Below are 20,472 nucleotides of genomic sequence, written 5' to 3' on the forward strand. Positions count from 1 at the left end.
ACCCAGGAAAGTGTGTCCGGCCAGAGTTAAGCGAGCGTGGTGGGTAAGTTGGTGCACCCCTGCAGGGAAGAAAACATCTATCGATAGCCTGTCCTACGGTAACGGACACTTGGAGTTGTATCCCGATCGATACAACTAGAACTTGATACTTGAGATGAGACATGGATATGATAACTGGATAGTATGGCTCTGGGATTGCTTTCTCGCGGGGAGTCGAGAAAGGATCTCTGGCCGAGGTTGATAACACTTCTACTACTTTACTTTATGCTACTCTACTCCCTCCTGTTGCTGCAAGATGGTGGTTTCCAGAAGATGCTAGTCTTCGATAGGCTAGGCTTTCCCCTTCTCTTCTGGCATTCTGCAGTTCAGTCCACATATACAACCCATTTCTTTGATACCGATGCATATGTAGTGTAGATCCTTGCTTGCGAGTACGTTGGATGAGTACTCACGGTTGCTTTGCTCCCCCTTTCTTCTTCTTTCCGGTTGATGCAACCAGATGTCGGAGCCCAGGAGCCAGATGCCACCGCCGATGCATACTACTACGTGGAGACCGCCGACGACCAGGAGTAGTTACGAGGCTCCCAGGTAGGAGGCCTTGCCTTTTCGATCAATGCTACTTTTGTGCTAGCTTTCTTAAGGCAGGCTTGTCTAACTTATGTCTATACTCAGATATTGTTGCTTCCGCTGACTCTTGTGTTTTTGAGCTTATGTATTCGAGCCCTCGAGGCCCCTGGCTTGTAATATAAATCTTGATTTATTTTAATTTGTGTCTAGAGTTGTGTTGTGATATCTTCCCATGAGTCCTTGATCTTGATCGTACACATTTGCGTCTCTGATTAGTGTATGATTGAATCGAGGGCGTCACAGAAAGAGACGGCCCTTAGCCCCTTTATAAAGGCGATGGATATCAAACGCCTCCTCCTAAACCCCGGAACCTGCCTATTCCTAAGGAATCATGCTGTTGGAAGGTTGGGTTACCCACGTCCGTGTTGATAAGAATCCCGTAATAAGGGGACACGATCTCTGCTTCGATAAGACGTGACAATAAAACCGCGCCTCAAAACGTGGAGCGGCAGGCCAAGAAACGGTTCGAAATAATGACCAGGTGGTGACGTGGCATCACGCTGCAAAAAGTTGTCAGCGGATTGGACTTGCGAAGTATTATACTCTCTGCAGTTGTGTGTGGTACTTGTGTTGCAGATCCGGACACGTTCGTCTGAAGACTATATTGGAGTATTCGGAAAGGGGAACCCGCCTTGCAATGCCGAAGACAATCTGCGCGCCGGACACCTCGTCATTGAAGCCTGGTTCAGGGGCTACTGAGGGAGTCCTGGATTAAGGGGTCCTCGGGCGTCCGACCTGTTAGACATGGGCTGGACTGATGGGCTGTGAAGATACGAAGACCGAAGACTTTCTCCCGTGTCCGGATGGGACTCTCCTTGGCGTGGAAGGAAAGCTTGGCGACCAAATATGAAGATTCCTTTCTCTGTAACCGACTTTATCTAACCCTAGATTCCTTCGGTGCCTATATAAACCGGACGGTCGGGCCCGTAGGACCGAAGACGGATAATCATAGTCAGACAGGCTAGACTTCTAGGGTTTTAGCCATTACGATCTCGTGGTAGATCAACTCTTGTAACACTCATATTCATCAAGATCAATTAAGTAGGAAGTAGGGTATTACCTCCATAGAGAGGGCCCGAACCTGGGTAAACATTGTGTCCCCTTTCTCCTGTTACCATCGACCTTAGACGCACAGTTCGGGACCCCCTACCCGAGATCCGCTAGTTTTGACACCGACAACCAGCCCGTCAATGCTACGGGGATGGTCGTTGGCGCGGGGCGCGGGGATGGGAGCTGGGACGGGAGCGGGGGCAGCAACCGCCGCGGCCAGCTCATTCTGGGCCATGCCCATGAGGCCCCATTCCTCCTTATTTTCAATCTCCTCCGACTCGGAGTCGACTTCACCAAACTTGAAGACTAGTGGAAGATGATCATTCTACGCCATGGCGTTAGTGGAGGTCTGCGGGAGGGAGGGGAATGGGAAGCGAACAGTAAGGCCGCCCATATTAAACAGCGGCTCGGATGCCATTAATGGAGAGGAAGGGGGCGACCATGGAAGTCAAAGGGCTCACTTCCCAGTGAGCCTCCGCAGTGTACAGCTCGCACGCTTCCCGGTGAGCCTGCGCATTGGAGGACAGCTTGCACGCCTCTCGGTCAGCCTTTACATCGGACTGCGCTCGCACGCCTCCCGTCCAGTCAAGGTCAAGCAGCTGTCCGCACGGCACCTCCTACAGCCATTAAAACCAAGACACATGGTGTCACGTGAATGGTTAACAGAACGCACACGGTTTGAATTATACAAACGTTTGAGATATTAAAGTGGCAGCTATTTTTTCAAAATGCCTTTGTTGGCTGTCATTATTCGAGTGCGCCTTCTCTCAAAATGGACACAAAAAATGCCACAGCATGTCGGGTGCCATTCCATGATAGCATGCCAAGTTTCATGAATTTGAGATGAGTTTTGGATTTACTAGAATTTAAAAACCAGGCATCTCAATGTTTTGCCGGCAATCAATGGTGCCCTGGTGTTTGAAATTCATTCCCATTTCTTGCATGGGACCTAAGCATGCACCCAAGGACACATATTTGATTTTTCAACCAATTTATATGCACTGGAGCATGTGCATGTAGTTCAAATTTGAATTATGCACATAAATGCATCAAAACTCAGTTAATGCATAAAAATGTCCAAACAAACCCCGTAAAATCCCAAAAATTGACACAACACTCCTGTTGTTCTATGTTGACACGAGAAAATGTTTGAAAGCAATAAGAGGCAATGGATATCGTTTCGTCCCCAAAGGTGGGACGTTCCCTACCGAAACCATCATGCTTGTTGTGAGAAGCATATACCCAAACCTGCCCCAAATGGGACAAATTTTTTACCATGGCATGTTGATGCCGCTCCATGATAGAATGCCAAGTTTCATGAATTTCAGACGAGTTTTGGATTTACTAGAATTTAAAAACCAGGCATCTCAACGTTTTGCTGGCAATCAATAGTGCCCTGCTGTTTGGATTTCATTCCCATCTCTTGCATGGGACCTACAAATTCACCCAAGGACACAGATTAGATTTTTCAACCAACTTTAGTGCATTGGAGCATGTGCTTGTAGTTCAAATTTGAATTATACACATAAAATGCCTAGAAAACCCAGTTAATGCATAAAAATGTCCAAACGAACCCTGAAAAATCAAAAAAATTGACACAACACTCCTGTTGTTTTATGTTGACACTAGAAACTTTTTGAAAGCAATAAGAGGCAATGGATATCGTTTCGTCCCCAAAGGTGGGACGTTCCCTATCGAAACCATCATGCTTGTTGTGAGAAGCTCTGGTTTGTGAGAAGCTTATACCCGAACCTGCCCCAAATGGGACAAACTTTTTACCACGGCATGTTGATGCCGCTCCATGATAGCATGCCAAGTTTCATGAGTTTCAGACGAATTTTGGATTTACTAGAATTTAAAAACCAGGCATCTCAACGTTTTGCCGGCAATCAACAGTGCCCTGGTGTTTGAATTTCATTCCCATCTCTTGCGTGGGACCTAGATATTAACCCAAGGACACACATGTGATTTTTCAACCAACTTTAGTGCATTGGAGCATGTGCTTGTAGTTCAAACTTGAATTATGCAAATAAAATGCCTAGAAAAAACCAGTTAATGTATAAAAAAGGCCAAACGAACCCCGAAAAATTCCAAGATTAAACACAACACTCCTGTCGTTCTATGTTGACACTAGAAATTTTTTGAAAGCAAAAAAAGGCAACTGATATCGTCCCGTCCCCAAAGGTGGTACGTTCCCTATCGAAACCATCATGCTTGTTGTGAGAAGCTCTGGTTTGTGAGAAGCTTATACCCAAACCTGCCCCAAATGGGACAAAATTTTCACCACGGCATGTTGATGCCGCTCCATGATAGCATGCCAGGTTTCATGAATTTCAAATGAGTTTTGGATTTACTAGAATTTAAAAACCAGGTATCTCAACGTTTTGCCGGCAATCAACAGTGTGCCCCGATGTTTGAAATTCATTCACGTCTCTTGCATGGGACCTAAGCATGCACCCAAGGACACACATGTGATTTTTTAACCAACTTTGGTGAATTGGAGCATGTGCTTGTAGTTCTAATTTGAATTATGCACATAAAATGCCTAGAAAACCCAGTTAATGTATAAAAAAGGCCAAACGAACCTCGAAAAATTCATTCTCATTTCTTGCATGGGACCTAAGCATGCACCCAAGGACACATATTTGATTTTTCATATGCACTGGAGCATGTGCATGTACGTAGTTCAAATTTGAATTATGCACATAAATGCATTGAAAACTCAGTTAATGCATAAAAATGTCCAAACGAACCCCGAAAAATCCCAAAAATTCACACAACACTCCTGTTGTTCTATGTTGACACGAGAAACTTTTTGAAAGCAATAAGAGGCAATGGATATCATTTCGTCCCCAAAGGTGGGACGTACGTTCCCTACCGAAACCATTAGGCTTGTTGTGAGAAGCTCTGGTTTGTGAGAAGCTCTGGTTTGTGAGAAGCATATACCCAAACCTGCCCCAAATGGGACAATTTTTTTGCCACGGCATGTTGATGCCGCTCCATGATAGCATGCCAAGTTTCATGAATTTCAGACGAGTTTTGGATTTACTAGAATTTAAAAACCAGGCATCTCAACGTTTTGCCGGCAATCAACGGTGTCCTGGTGTTTGAAATTCATTCCCATTTCTTGCATGGGACCTAAGCATGCACCCAAGGACACAGATTTGATTTTTCAACCAATTTATATGCACTGGAGCATGTGCATGTAGTTCAAATTTGAATTATGCACATAAATGCATTGAAAACTCAGTTAATGCATAAAAATGTCCTAACGAACCCCGAAAAATCCCAAAAATTGACACAACACTCCTGTTGTTCTACGTTGACCCGAGAAAAAATTTGAAAGCAATAAGAGGCAATGGATATCGTTTCATCCCCAAAGGTGGGACGTTCCCTATCGAAACCATCATGCTTGTTGTGAGAAGCTCTGGTTTGTGACAAGCTTATACCCGAACCTGCCCCAAATGGGACAAACTTTTTACCACGGCATGTTGATGCCGCTCCATGATAGCATGCCAAGTTTCATGAGTTTCAGACGAGTTTTGGATTTACTAAAATTTAAAAACCAGGCATCTCAACGTTTTGCCGGCAATCAACAGTGCCCTGTTGTTTGAATTTCATTCCCATCTCTTGCATGGGACCTAGAAATTCACCCAAGGACACACATGTGGTTTTTCAACCAACTTTAGTGCATTGGAGCATGTGCTTGTAGTTCAAACTTGAATTATGCAAATAAAATGCCTAGAAAAAACCAGTTAATGTATAAAAAAGGCCAAACGAACCCCGAAAAATTCCAAGATTAAACACAACACTCCTGTCGTTCTATGTTGACACTAGAAATTTTTTGAAAGCAAAAAGAGGCAACTGATATCGTCCCGTCCCCAAAGGTGGTACGTTCCCTATCGAAACCATCATGCTTGTTGTGAGAAGCTCTGGTTTGTGAGAAGCTTATACCCAAACCTGCCCCAAATGGGACAAAATTTTCACCACGGCATGTTGATGCCGCTCCATGATAGCATGCCAGGTTTCATGAATTTCAAATGAGTTTTGGATTTACTAGAATTTAAAAACCAGGTATCTCAACGTTTTGCCGGCAATCAACAGTGTGCCCCGATGTTTGAAATTCATTCACGTCTCTTGCATGGGACCTAAGCATGCACCCAAGGACACACATGTGATTTTTTAACCAACTTTGGTGAATTGGAGCATGTGCTTGTAGTTCTAATTTGAATTATGCACATAAAATGCCTAGAAAACCCAGTTAATGTATAAAAAAGGCCAAACGAACCTCGAAAAATTCATTCTCATTTCTTGCATGGGACCTAAGCATGCACCCAAGGACACATATTTGATTTTTCATATGCACTGGAGCATGTGCATGTACGTAGTTCAAATTTGAATTATGCACATAAATGCATTGAAAACTCAGTTAATGCATAAAAATGTCCAAACGAACCCCGAAAAATCCCAAAAATTGACACAACACTCCTGTTGTTCTATGTTGACACGAGAAACTTTTTGAAAGCAATAAGAGGCAATGGATATCATTTCGTCCCCAAAGGTGGGACGTACGTTCCCTACCGAAACCATTAGGCTTGTTGTGAGAAGCTCTGGTTTGTGAGAAGCTCTGGTTTGTGAGAAGCATATACCCAAACCTGCCCCAAATGGGACAATTTTTTTGCCACGGCATGTTGATGCCGCTCCATGATAGCATGCCAAGTTTCATGAATTTCAGACGAGTTTTGGATTTACTAGAATTTAAAAACCAGGCATCTCAATGTTTTGCCGGCAATCAACGGTGCCCTGGTGTTTGAAATTCATTCCCATTTCTTGCATGGGACCTAAGCATGCACCCAAGGACACAGATTTGATTTTTCAACCAATTTATATGCACTGGAGCATGTGCATGTAGTTCAAATTTGAATTATGCACATAAATGCATTGAAAACTCAGTTAATGCATAAAAATGTCCTAACGAACCCCGAAAAATCCCAAAAATTGACACAACACTCCTGTTGTTCTATGTTGACCCGAGAAAAAATTTGAAAGCAATAAGAGGCAATGGATATCGTTTCATCCCCAAAGGTGGGACGTTCCCTATCGAAACCATCATGCTTGTTGTGAGATGCTCTGGTTTGTGACAAGCTTATACCCGAACCTGCCCCATATAGGACAATTTTTTACCACGGCATGTTGATGTCGCTCCATGATAGCATGCCAAGTTTCATGAATTTCAGACGAGTTTTGGATTTACTAAAATTTAAAAACCAGGCATCTCAACGTTTTGCCGGCAATCAACAGTGCCCTGTTGTTTGAATTTCATTCCCATCTCTTGCATGGGACCTAGAAATTCACCCAAGGACACACATGTGGTTTTTCAACCAACTTTAGTGCATTGGAGCATGTGCTTGTAGTTCAAATTTGAATTATGGACATAAAATGCCTAGAAAACCCAGTTAATGTATAAAACAGGCCAAACGAACCCCGAAAATTCCAAGATTAAACACAACACTCCTATTGTTCTATGTTGACACTAGAAAATTTTTGAAAGCAATAAGAGGCAACAAATATCGTCCCGTCCCCAAAGATGGTACGTTCCCTATCGTAACCATCATGCTTGTTGTGAGAAGCTCTGGTTTGTGAGAATCTTATACCCAAATTAACCTGCCCCAAACGGGACAAAATTTTCACCACGACATGTTGATGCCGCCCCATGATAGCATGCCAAGTTTCATGAATTTCAGATGAGTTTTGGAATAACTGGAATTTAAAAACCTGTTATCTCAACGGTTTGCCGGCAATCAACAGTGCCCTAGTATTTGAAATTCATTTCCATCTCTTGCATGGGACCTAGAAATTCACCCAAGGACACACATGTGATTTTTTAACCAACTTTGGTGCATTGGAGCATGTGCTTGTAGTTCATATTTGAATTATGCACATAAAATGCCTAGAAAACCCAGTTAATGTATAAAAAAGGCCAAACGAACCCTGAAAAATTCATTCTCATTTCTTGCATGGGACCTAAGCATGCACTGAAGGACACATATCTGATTTTTCAACCAATTTGTATGCACCGGAGCATGTGCATGTAGTTTAATTTTGAATTGTGCACCTGAAATTGCTAGAAAACCAGTTTAATGTATAAAATGTCCAAACGAACCCTGAATAATTCCAATTCTTTTACGACACACATATAGTTGCATGTTCACTGCAGATAAAAGGTCTAGCAATTCAAACAGCTTCCATTGCCGATGTGACCCCATTTTGTAATTCAAATCAAGTAGATCCCACACGGTTTATTATCACCAACCGTGTGAGATGTAGTACAAAATATCTTGGAGCACCATCGGTGTATAGTACGCCTATGGCTTACACGAGAAGGTGCGTCGGTTACAGTCCACAGCTGGCGTGTCAAGCACACTAGCTCGCTCCCCAAAAACTCCCGCTTCTGCATCCCTCGCAATATCAAAAATATTACTGCCTCATAAACTCGAAAATATCTACCGCCTGGAAGGTTTTAATGTTTGATAGCTGACGATTAGTATGTGCGGACCATGTGCGATGTCTGTTAATCCCGCACTGCTTTAGTCTCTTGATTCAAATTTTCAGTAGCCCCGGCATTTTACTCCCGCCTCTGCATCCCTCGCAATCTCAAAAATATCTGCTCGCCCTTGATCCAAATTTTCAGTAGCCCCGCCTTGTTGCTCCCGCCTAGTAAAATTTTCAGTTGCCGCAGTATTTCCTCAAACACAACCTTGCCCCCCCCGGCCCCCTCCACACACACCCAAAAACCTCCGCTCACACAGACACACACAACCCTCGAAACCATTGGTAGGTCGCCGCCATCGCCGGCGCCTCCATCCTCAACCTCCTGTGTGCCGGGGAGCTCGAGGAGCCAATGGCCAAAAAGAGGTTTATCAAGGCCTTTTCACCCGACGCCGGCGAGGTGGCCGCCGAGGTGTCCCCGTCGTCCTCCGCGGGCCTGATCCGTCGTCCCCGGTCCCCCAATCCGCCCGCTGCCGCGCCCCTACGCCGGTTCGAGGACTTCCCCGTCCTTCCTCGGACCCGGTAGCCGACGAAGTCCTACCTCGGGGTCTGGCAGCAGCGATGGGGGACATGGGTCACCGAGATTACAGATCAAGAGACCCACACCCGCCAGTGGCTCGGTAGCTTCCACACGGCCGAGCCCAGGGCCATGGAGTACGACCGCTGGCAGGTCTGCTACCACGGCGCGGCGGCTAGGCTCAATTTCCCCTTCGGCACACGTCCGGTCGACCTCGTTCCGCCGGAGCTAGGGCGGTGAGCCCGGCTATGGTGCAGGAGGACCGCGAGGTCTTGGAGCGCCTCAAGGCCGAGGCCGCCAATGAGGCTTACATGCTAGAGCTCCACCGACAGCACCCGAAGCTCGTGGAGGCGGAGCGGGCGATCTTTGCCGGTGCGGAGGGCGGCGAGGTTATCGCGCTCTCCTCCAATGACGAGATCGAAGGCGGCGAGGACGGCGGCACGGAGGGCGGCGAGGTTATCGTGCTCTCCTCTGATGACGAGGTCGAAGGCGGCGGCGACGGCAGTGTGGAGAGCATCGAGGTGGGCCCCGAGGACGAGGAGATCGACGTCGACGAGTGGAGGAGTGCCTTCCCCAACGACCCGACGACGGTACTGGCCCGGACCCGGCTCGCGGCACACCATACATGACGAGGAAGGATTGGCTCGACCTCTAATTCGACCGAAAGTAGTTTAGCTTAGTTTAAATTTATGTTTTATGTTCGGTTATGCAAAACTATTTATGTTTATGTTTGAATGCATGCTACTTTCGGTTGAACCTGCTTTGAACTTGATCAAATTGAAGTTTACAACCTTAAGTTTAGGGGATCGACTAGAAAAGGCCAAAAATTGCTGGAGTATATATGTATCCACTAAGGGTTTTAGTCCTTTAACTTTTTAAGGATCGCCTAGAGAAGTCCTTATGATTTGTTTATTTCAGTTCTTCACAATGTGATGCTCTATTTGTGCAACTATTTGCCGTGCAGTTCAATTTCATCAATAACAGTTTCAACAATACCACTATGAATTACGATATTTGGTTGCTGTTAAGGATATTGTAGTTAACATGCCTTTTTGTGTTTCAATTGTTGTTTAGCAACATGCATTGTACTGAATGACTAAATATGCAATCCCAGGCTACATAGCAACAAGGAAGAGTGTTACCTTAATGTTCTGATGATGTCTAGATATACATGTAATAAAATCTTATATAATGGGATGGATGGAGTGTTGTACTACATCATTTTTCAATTGTTGTTTAGCTTCTAATATTAACTTGGTGCTTTTAGGTACATATATCATTGCCAAAGATCCACACTTCGACCCTTTCTGCGTATGGGGAAATGAGATATTCATGAACCAGCATCAAGTGAGGAAACTGATAAAAATTGTTATTAAAATGGGTCAAAAGATGTCAATCGAACTATTTTTTACACTTTATGCAAGACAACAGTGAACTACAGGATGGTAAGTAAGAACCCTCTAGCCTTCTTTTTACTGCCCATAATGAGCTGTGTTAGATGATAATATCTGAATTGTTTTTCTTTTGCAGTGGATCCTGAAGCAGATTACTCAAGATTACCTCTCAAACTACATGATTGGCGGCCGGCCATCACAAGGAGTTGGACTAGAGTCCTGCATGCCTTCTGCATCCAGGAGAGCACAATAGGGCCATTCCGCTTCACCTTGTTCAGCAACTGGAATGTATGTCGCCTCTTTCTTTACCATCTGTAATAGTACAAGTATAGAACCTTGGTACATCATTCTTTATTTGGTGCTTATGTAATTCTTAAACATATGTACCTGTGAATCGAATAATGCATTGGTTGTTTGAACCTGATGGATATGAATAAAGCTATAGCCTACTTTCAAGTTTAAATTAGGTACAATTTTAAATAGCAGCAATTAAATTAGGGTGAAATTACGTTGTGCAGGTCATTACGGCACACACGGTTGGTAAAACACAAACGTTTGCGATATACACCATAATCTGATACGGTTCACAGAGAGGAAACGTGTGCAAGCATGCACACAGTTGCCGTTTGCAAAGCGTGTGTGATGTCAGACACTATCACATACGGTGCGGGAAAACTAAATGTGTGTGATTGTCTACCTATCATACACGGTTTATAATCATGAACTGTTTGTGATGTGCCAGGCATCGTAAAACTCCCGTGCCTAGAATCTGCCAGGAAAACTCCCGTGCCTGGAATCTGCCTGGTTTTAGGCAAAAACTACAAAACTCCGACTGCGATGGCAATGCGAGCACAAACGAGTAGCAAGGATGAAGCGTTTGGGATATTCGAGATATCAGAAACGGTTATATAGGGACAACTGTATGCATCAAGGCTCCCTATCCCCGACGGTTTCTGGGTCGTGTGGGAAGGACCCCCCCTATCGCCCACACTCACTTGGCGACGGTTCCAAATGCCATCGCGGAAAGGGATTAAAAACCATTTGTTTAGGACCGACGCACTAGTGCTTGCCAAGATTTTGAAGGAGTTCAAAATAGATCAGTCAAAGAAGGAGTTCTAGCCTGTATTGTAAGGTATGAAGTTGAGTAAGACTCAAAACCCGACCACGGCAGAAGATAGAGAGAGAATGAAACTCATTCCCTATGCCTCAGCCATAGGTTCTATAAAGTATGCCATCCTGTGTACCAGACCTATTGCGTACCTTGCCATGAGTTTGGCAAGGGGGTATGATAGTGATCCAGGAGTGGATCATTGGACAGCGGTCAAAATTATCCTTAGTTACCTAAGAGGACTAAGGAAATGTTTCTCGGTTATGGAGGTGATAAAGAGTTCGTCGTAAAGAGTTACATCGATGCAAGCTTTAACACTAATCCAGATGACTCAGAATCTCAATCTGGATACATATTGAAAGTGGGAGCAATTAGCTAGAGTAGCTCCATGCAGAGCATTGTAGACATAGAAATTTGCAAAATACATATGGATCTGAATGTGGCAGACCCGTTGACTAAACTTCTCTCACAAGCAAAACATGATCACACCTTAGTACTCTTTGGGTGTTAATAACATGGTGATGTGAACTAGATTATTGACTCTAGTAAACCCTTTGGGTGTTAGTCACATGGCGATGTGAACTATGGGTGTTAATCAAATGGTGATGTGAACTATTGGTGTTAAATCACATGGCGATGTGAACTAGATTATTGACTCTAGTGCAAGTGGGAGACTGAAGGAAATATGCCCTAGAGGTAATAATAAAGTTGTTATTTTATGTTTCCTTATATCATGATAAATGTTTATTATTCATGCTAGAATTGTATTAACCGGAAACTTGATACATGCATGGATACATAGACAAAACACTGTGTCCCTAGTAAGCCTCTACTAGACTAGCTCGTTAATGAAAGACGATGGTTACGTTTCCTAACCATAGACATGTGTTGTCATTTGATGAACGGGATCACATCATTAATGATGTGATGGACAATACCCATCCGTTAGCTTAACATAATGATCGTTCAGTTTTATTGCTATAGCTTTCTTCATGTCATATACATATTCCTTTGACTATGAGATTATGCAACTCCCGGATACCAGAGGAATGCCTTGTGTGCTATCAAACGTCACAACGTAACTGGGTAATTATAAAGATGCTCTACAGGTATCTCCGAAGGCGTTTGTTGGGTTGGCATAGATCGAGATTAGGATTTGTCACTCAGAGTATCGGAGAGGTATCTCTAGGCCCTCTCGGTAATGCACATCATAATAAGCCTTGCAAAATGTGACTAATGAGTTAGTTGTGGGATGATGCATTGCAAAACGAGTAGAGAGACTTGCCGGTAACGAGATTAAACTAGGTATGAAGATACGACGACCGAATCTCGAGCAAGTAACATATTGATGACAGAGGGAATAACGTATGTTGTCATTACGGTACGACCGATAAAGATCTTAGTAGAATATGTGGGAACCAATATGAGCATCCAGGTTCCGTTGTTGGCTATTGACCGGAGAAGTGTCTCGGTCATGTCTACATAGTTCTCGAACCCGTAGGGTCCGCACGCTTAACGTTCGATGACGATTTTGTATTATATGAGTTATGTGATTTGGTGACCGAATGTTGTTCGGAGTCTCGGATGAGATCATGGACATGACGAGGAGTCTCGAAATGGTCGATAGGTAAAGATTGATATATAGGACTGGTATTCGAACACCGGAAGTGTTCCGGAGGGTACCATGTACATATCGGGTCACCGGAAGGGGTTCCGGGAGCCCCCGGCAAAGATATGGGCCAAGAGGGGAAACGCTGTGACACCCAAGTTTTTATTTGGGTTTTTCCAAAGATTTTATTTGACTTGAGGGGAGTGATTTAAATTTTTTTTCTTCAAGAGAACCCTCACTCTCAAATATTTTTCTTTATGGCAAAAGTTTTATTTGGATTCAACCAAGATCTGTCTTTGGTCTTGGAGGTTCTTGCTTTTCACTTGGACTCAAGACAAAATATTTTCACTTGGGAAATGACTTTTGGAAATCTCCTTGAAATTTGCACTATGGCTTTTGGAAAATCCTTTGCCACTTTCAACAATTCCTTCTTGCCATGGCCTTAGTGCAAATCCCCTCTCCTAACCCTTTCCTCACCTTTGGATCATGATCTGCATCAAATCCAGCAAGTTGAACCTCCCCATGTGATTATTTCCATTTATATTCTATTCAAATAAATTTCTGCCTTCTTTCTAGCACTTGGAGATTTACAAAGGAACTCCACTTTCTGTCTTGATTTTTGCCCCCAAACCTTTTTCCCCTCCTAGTCCTTTGAACCCTCAACCAAGAACCATGAAGATCCACTGGTCTTCAGTTCAAAATTTTCAAACTACACCTGCTGCAAGTTTGGACCAGATTTGTCAAATTTGGTGAAATTCATTCAAAACCTTCTCCAAAAATTCCAAGTAAAATCAGGCAGCCTCTGGGTGCATTGAGTGGTCACCTCACCAAGTTACAGCTCCAGAAAAATTTATCTCATTGCAAAATCCTTCTGTCGAACACCTGCAGTGCACTGTCTATGTCAAGTTCAGAAAGTTCAGAGAACACTGCAGTGGCTGCTGTCGTTTTCTTCAGAGAAGGACGTCGATCTCGCCAGTGCCACCGCGTCGCCTTGCTCCTCGTCCCCGCCCTCTTGTTCCTGCACCGCACGAACGCCTGGCGCCTTGCGGGCGTCGGCGACGAGCAGCAGAAGGTGCGCCGCCCCGTGACCGACGCCGGCGGCGGCTTTGCGGACGCCAGCGGGAGACACGGCGCCGACGACGCCACCCAGCGCCGCCCAAACCACCGGAGCTCGCCGCGTGGCCTTCCACTCCCCCGAACGCGCTGCCGCTCTCGTCGTGAACCGCAGGGCGCGGAGCGCGCTCTCTGCCGCCGTTGAGCCCGTGCGGTCACCTCACCGTGGACCGACGCCATTACGCCAAGACCGACCCCGTTTAGCTGTGAAACGACTCCAGTAACCTCCACTGATGCTGCCTGGCCGCTCAAACCACCTGCCAATCCACTGCTCCGCCGTAATCGCTCGCCGGAGATTCTCCGTTCACGGCCACCCCGTCGATCTGCCTATAAATAGAGGCCCCGAGCTTCAACTCGAGCACCCACCATCCCTGCACTCCCCCTAGAGCAAGCCTAGCCACTGGAAGAGCCCCGAGGAGGTCTCCTTCCTCGACTCCGGCCGCCGCGACCCGCCACGGGATCCAGCCCGATTCGCCCCCGTGTGTGCTCCTCCGCCTCCATTCTCTTGCCAGTAGCTTCACCTTGCATCCCTCGTTCTGACCCGCGCCTCAATTCGTAGTTTGCAGCCCTCCACCGGAGTTCCCCATCCTCACCCGAGCCGCCGTCCGCCGGAGATAGTGTCGCCGTCGACGTGGTGCTCCCCGTTGGACGAGTCCACCACCCACCGACGCGGAAGAAGACGCTGAAGCTCTTGGTACCCTCCGTTTCTCCTAACTCGCCGTGGTTCGACGCCGGCGTCCACCGCAGTCTTCGGGCGCCGGCGAGCTTTTAAACCTGACAGGTGGACCCCGCCTGTCAGCCTCTATTCTATTCTCCTTCGAACCGTTTTCTGTTGGCGCCTTCGGGCAAATACGTTTTCTCCTTTGCGCTTGCGCATTCCCAACCGAAGCGTTTTCTGTTTTCTCAGTTAAAACCCTGGAACTTTTCTGTTTCATTACAGATAAGTCCCTGGACAGAAACCTTTATAACTTTTTAATAAAAAGGTATTTTTGAGTGATTCTTTTTCTGACAATCTTCAAATTTTGTCTAGTTTTTTATGGGATTTATTTGAAAAATATTTGGAAAAGTTTCTGTGCAAGTGTTGGTTTTCACGTTAGTACCCGTTTCGTGATTGCCGTAGGTTCCGGAAGAGGTGACGGAGCCGCGAACTTCGCCGAGCTAGACTCCGACTTCTCCGAACCAGGCAAGCATGTTTTGAACATTTGATATGACAGGTGTTTTGCATGTTCGCGTGAAAGTTTGTGCGTGGCATATGAGTGTCGGTAAATACCTCGTTGCTTGTAAGGCAACGACCCGGTTGTTCCAAAGTCGCGATGATCTCTGATGAGAGATGGCCTAATCATGTGGTGACATGAAGGGCAGCAAGGTGGTACTGTTGTAGCATACCAGCCTTGCGTCATCCGACTTTCTCCGACGTTAACGTGGTTGGAGCCACGTTATCGTTCTTTTCCCGCATGTTCCAAAGTTGCGATGATCTCTGATGAGAGATGGCCTAATCATGTGGTGACATGAAGGGCAGCAAGGTGGTACTGTTGTAGCATACCAGCCTTGCGTCATCCGACTTCTCCGACGTTAACGTGGTTGGAGCCACGTTACCGTTCTTTCCCCTTTCCGTGCTACCACATGTCTCATTGCCAGGATGCGGTTTAGTAAGTTGGTAACCTCTTTCCGTGTACACACCAAACAGAGAGGCCGGGATGATGGTACCTTGGCCCAGGATTAAAGCCAGTCATCCGGTCAGGGGGCATGGGTGTTTCCGGTTGGGACCGAGAGGGGGGCACCCCCTTAGAGCGCGCGTATAGAAATTTGATCCCATGCTACGCGAGGTTGTAGCCTCCCCGTCTCAAGGTTTTTCTTGAATGTTGCCGAGGGTGATCCCTGGCTTCGGATGGTTGAATTGGGTGTGTACTGGTTAGACGTGTTTCTTCCAAAACACCGTAGACGGAACTAGTCCCCGTGACTACTGAAATCCGTTGGCTGTGGTTAAGTACAAACTCTGCAGAGTCAATTCTTTCCAAATCATCGTATCCATGATCAAGTAGTGTAAACATTATATCCATATCTATCCGCGTGGAAAAACTTGTCCCCGGTGAACAAGCTCAAGTGGTAAATCCAGATTTATTGTTATTCCTGTGGATGGACTAACTTTATATTTGTCGCATGCTTGTGATAATTTATGTTCCCGAACTATTGTATTATTGAGCTGTGATATAAGCCCTTTATGTGACGTCGCGCAGACGTCCGACTGTGGCGTGTACTTGTTTCTTACTTTAAATATAAGCCCTTTATGTGATGTCGCTCAGACGTCCGACTGTGGCATGCACTGTCTTTATTTCCTGTTATAAGCCCTTTATGTGGTGTCGCCTCGACGCCCGACTGTGGCATTATTATTCCGCATTTTCCGCTCGAGGAGTCTTTCAGACACTCGTTTGGCACCGTATTATTATTCCGCATTTTCCGCTCGAGGAGTCTTTCAGACACTCGTTTGGCACCAGTATTACTATTCTGCAGTTTCCGCTCGAGGCGTCATTCAGACCCTCGCTTGGCACCCAGTATTTATTATCTCTATGTCTGATCGCACTGGTTAACTTGTTCATGTGCTTCATGTTTACATTTGTTATACCTTATGTCCGAACTGTCTTGCGAGTACTTTCATAGTACTCACCTGGCTTGTTGATTTGGCCAGATGTTGACGAAGGCGATCTCTTGGATGAAGAGTTTGATAGCGCGTCCGATGCCTAGAGGAGTCCCAGTCAGTCCTGCGCGATCCCGGATATTGGTCACTTGTTTGTATACGCTTCCGCCACCCGCAATAAGTCTTCTCGAGCCTCACTCCGACGCTCGAAGAGTTGTAGTCTTCTGGAATCATATCACTCGCTTCGCGATGATATTTCCACCACCGTTATTATCGTGAGTTAGTAGTTTGCCACCCTATCCGCCGTCTTGTTTTAGCGGCGTGCATGTAATAAATTGTTGGGCAGTCTCTGCTCAACCTTGTATTATATTTAGTACTCCTGGTATTTTTCTTCTGTGACCAAGATATTGTCTACCAGTGAGAAGGAATTCTTCCTCGCTGGTCCGTAAAAGGGATTGGTCTCTCAATAATTATTTTATTGAAAAACCGGTCGTGACAAGCTTGGTATCAGAGCCAGGCTGACTGTAGGAAGCCACTAGGTGCGATCGCTAATCGGTTATTAGCGTCTTTTGTGCTTTTTCAGCATTTTGCAATTGTAGCTATTTTCTGTTGGTCATCATAAATTTATGACATGACTACTCAGAATTTTTGCCTACTTTTGTAGATGGCTGGCAGCAGCTGTGAGAATCGAGTGTTCACCAACGTGCCCGAGGGGTTTGTCAAGCTCCTCGTCTCCATCACCAAGCTCGCGATCGGGCCAGCAGCTCGCCCGGAGTTCACACTCTATCAGCACAAGCTCAGTGACGACGTGTCTATGCACCAAGCTGTGGTGCAGTTCAAGGGAGGACGTTCTGCTGCTCGCCACTTCCGTTTTGTGGGAAGGGCCATGCCTACGGAGAGGCATGCCATGCAGATGGCTGCCCGTGAGGCGATAGCTCGCCTTCGGGACATCCTTCCTACGATGAAGACTCGTCGCTACCGCTACCTCCCATGCCATGTGCCTTACACCAGCCACTATGCGTTCGCCTGCCATCGGGGAGAACGAGATGAAGCCATCGAGATGGTTGTGGAGTATCTCAAGGCTCTGGAGGAGTCTTTCGACAACCTCGTAGATGATCTTGTGGCTGCCCGCATGGACTTAGTCCGGGGCGGTCCTGCCAGCAGGAAGGAGCTTCTCCACACGGCGCCGCCTCTGACATTCGTCTCGTCTTCAGCCTCGTATGCACCGGCCGTTTTGGCCACTGCTCGCCGTCTGCCTACCACTGAGGAGTTCGACCGAGTCATCGCTCCTACTCCAGTCAGAGCCGCACCGCCTGCCGCACGCGCTCTACCACCAGTCGCCCCCGCACCATCACCGCAGCGCAGCGTCACGCGCCAGGAGCCAGCTAGAGAGGAGGTGGAGGTTGACTCTCCTGGACCGCTGAGCCTTGCCATCGGCAAGGGGAAGGAGATCTTCACCATCTCCGACTGAGAGCACCGAGTAGCCGCGTGTTATGCCTGCCTGTATGATGTGTTGTTTTATCTGTATGCTAGTTTGTATTGGTGTGTTTGCTGCCTTCCGGAGTAGTACGCTAGTTTTAATAACATGTCAGGATGTGTACGCGCATCCTGAGTGCTGTATCTTGTGTTTGCTTTTCGCATGTAAGATTCATGTTAAGCACTTCTTCTCCATGAAAAATCATTTGTGTTTCTTTGAAAACCTTGAAGCCTTTTGATTATTGCCTTTGCGAGATTTTTCTTGTGCTACACAGTTTTTCTCATGGGTTTTGCAAATAATACCCCAGACTGGAAAAATGTCTCGCCCATGGACTCGCTCCATGCCCAATCAGCCAGAGGAGGCTTACGGGACACAGACCAGCAACAATTTCACTCAGGGTCAGTCCAGCCAACAAGACAGCAAAGCAGCACTGTCTCAAGTATGCCGTCTCTTCGAGCAAAGCCAGCAACAGCACCAAGAGATGATGAACCATGTCATCAATATGGGAAACCACCGTGAACCCTATCAACCACATTCCAAGTTATCCGAGTTACAGAAGACTCGCCCCTCAACTTTTGCTCACACCGACAGACCGCTGGAAGCCGATGATTGGCTTCGTGAGATTGAAAGGAAACTGATTATTGCTCAGTGCTCAGATCATGAGAAGGTGCTTTATGCACCACACTACCTTACTGGAGCAGCCGCAGCATGGTGGGAAAACTTCCTACACATGCATCCCAGGGAACACAACATCACCTGGGAAGAGTTCAAGGAAGGCTTCCGTGGGGCACACATCCCCAGGAGCATCCTAAAGATCAAGAAGAGAGAGTTTGATGACCTGAAGCAAAGAGGCATGTCAGTGACCGAGTACAATGGTCAGTTCACCCAGCTGTCTCGTTATGCCTACGACGAGCACATGACAGAAAGCAAGAAGATGGAAAAATTCCTGGACGGCCTGGCACCAGCACTGAGATGCCAACTGATTGTGCACACCTTTCCGGATTTTAAGACGCTGGTGGACAAGGCCATCACCTTGGAGAATGAGCGCCGTAGTCTGGAAGATATCCGTAAGCGGAAGAGGGACAAGACGACTCTTGCCCGCAGCAACCGAGGCAAGACTGAGGTCCCAAGGACAGACGCAAGGAGATCCACGACTACTGAGCCAAGGCCCGTCGGACAGTTTCATGCCAGGGACAAGGAGTTCACATACCGTCCAGGGGTCACCTGCTATGCTTGTGGTCAACAAGGGCATTATGCTAAACAGTGCCCGAAGCCAAGAGACTCGGCACCCAAGCCGAACAATGGTGGAAACAATCCAGCCCCCAAGCGCAACAACTTCAACCCCAGCAACAACCACAGGAAGGGTCACCTGAACCATGTGACCAGGGAAGAAGCGCAGAATGCCCCAGACATCGTGCTCGGTACGTTCCCTGTCAACACAGTACCTGCCACGGTTTTGTTTGATTCTGGAGCTTCCCATTCGTTCGTTTCGAAGAGTTTTGTTTCGCAACACGGTTTTCCGATACTTCCCTTGGAAAAATCTATGATCATCAAGTCCCCCGGAAATAAGCAAATCGCTCAGGGTTACTGCCAAGGAGTGGTCATTGAGTTCGAAGGACTACAATTCCACGCGAATCTCATCGTGTTGGAAAGTAAAGGACTGGATGTCATTTTAGGGATGGACTGGTTGACCACCAACAAAGGATTCATCGACTGTTTCAATCGGACAGTGATTCTCACTCACCATCACGGCAAGACAATAAGAGTTTCCGCTCAAGAAAGGCCACGATCACAGAAACCAAAACTGAACAAAATGGACATTGCAGAACTGAGAAAAGTTCCAGTGGTATGCGAGTTTCCTGATGTGTTCCCTGAAGAACTACCAGGCATGCCACCAGACCGAGAGATAGAATTCAGCATCGAACTAGCACCTGGCACCGCTCCCATCTATAAGAAGCCGTATAGAATGGCACCCTCAGAATTGGTGGAGTTGAAGAAGCAGATAAAGGAATTGTTGGACAAAGGATTTATTCGAGCCAGCTCCTCACCTTGGGGTTCGCCTGTGTTGTTCGCCAAGAAGAAGGATGGGACACTGAGGCTGTGCATAGACTATCGAGCCCTCAATATGGTCACCATCAAAAACAAATATCCGATGCCACGGATAAATGATTTGTTTGACCAGCTCGCACAGGCCAAGGTATTCTCAAAAATTGATTTGAGATCGGGATATCACCAATTGAAGGTACGGACGGAAGATATCCCCAAGACAGCTTTCACTTCCAGATATGGGTTATACGAGTTCACAGTGATGCCTTTTGGACTAACGAACGCCCCCGCATATTTCGTCCACCTCATGAACAAAGTGTTCATGAAATTCATGGACAAATTTGTGG

Source organism: Triticum aestivum, chromosome 5D (assembly GCF_018294505.1).
Source record: "Triticum aestivum cultivar Chinese Spring chromosome 5D, IWGSC CS RefSeq v2.1, whole genome shotgun sequence".
Lineage (NCBI taxonomy): Eukaryota > Viridiplantae > Streptophyta > Magnoliopsida > Poales > Poaceae > Triticum > Triticum aestivum.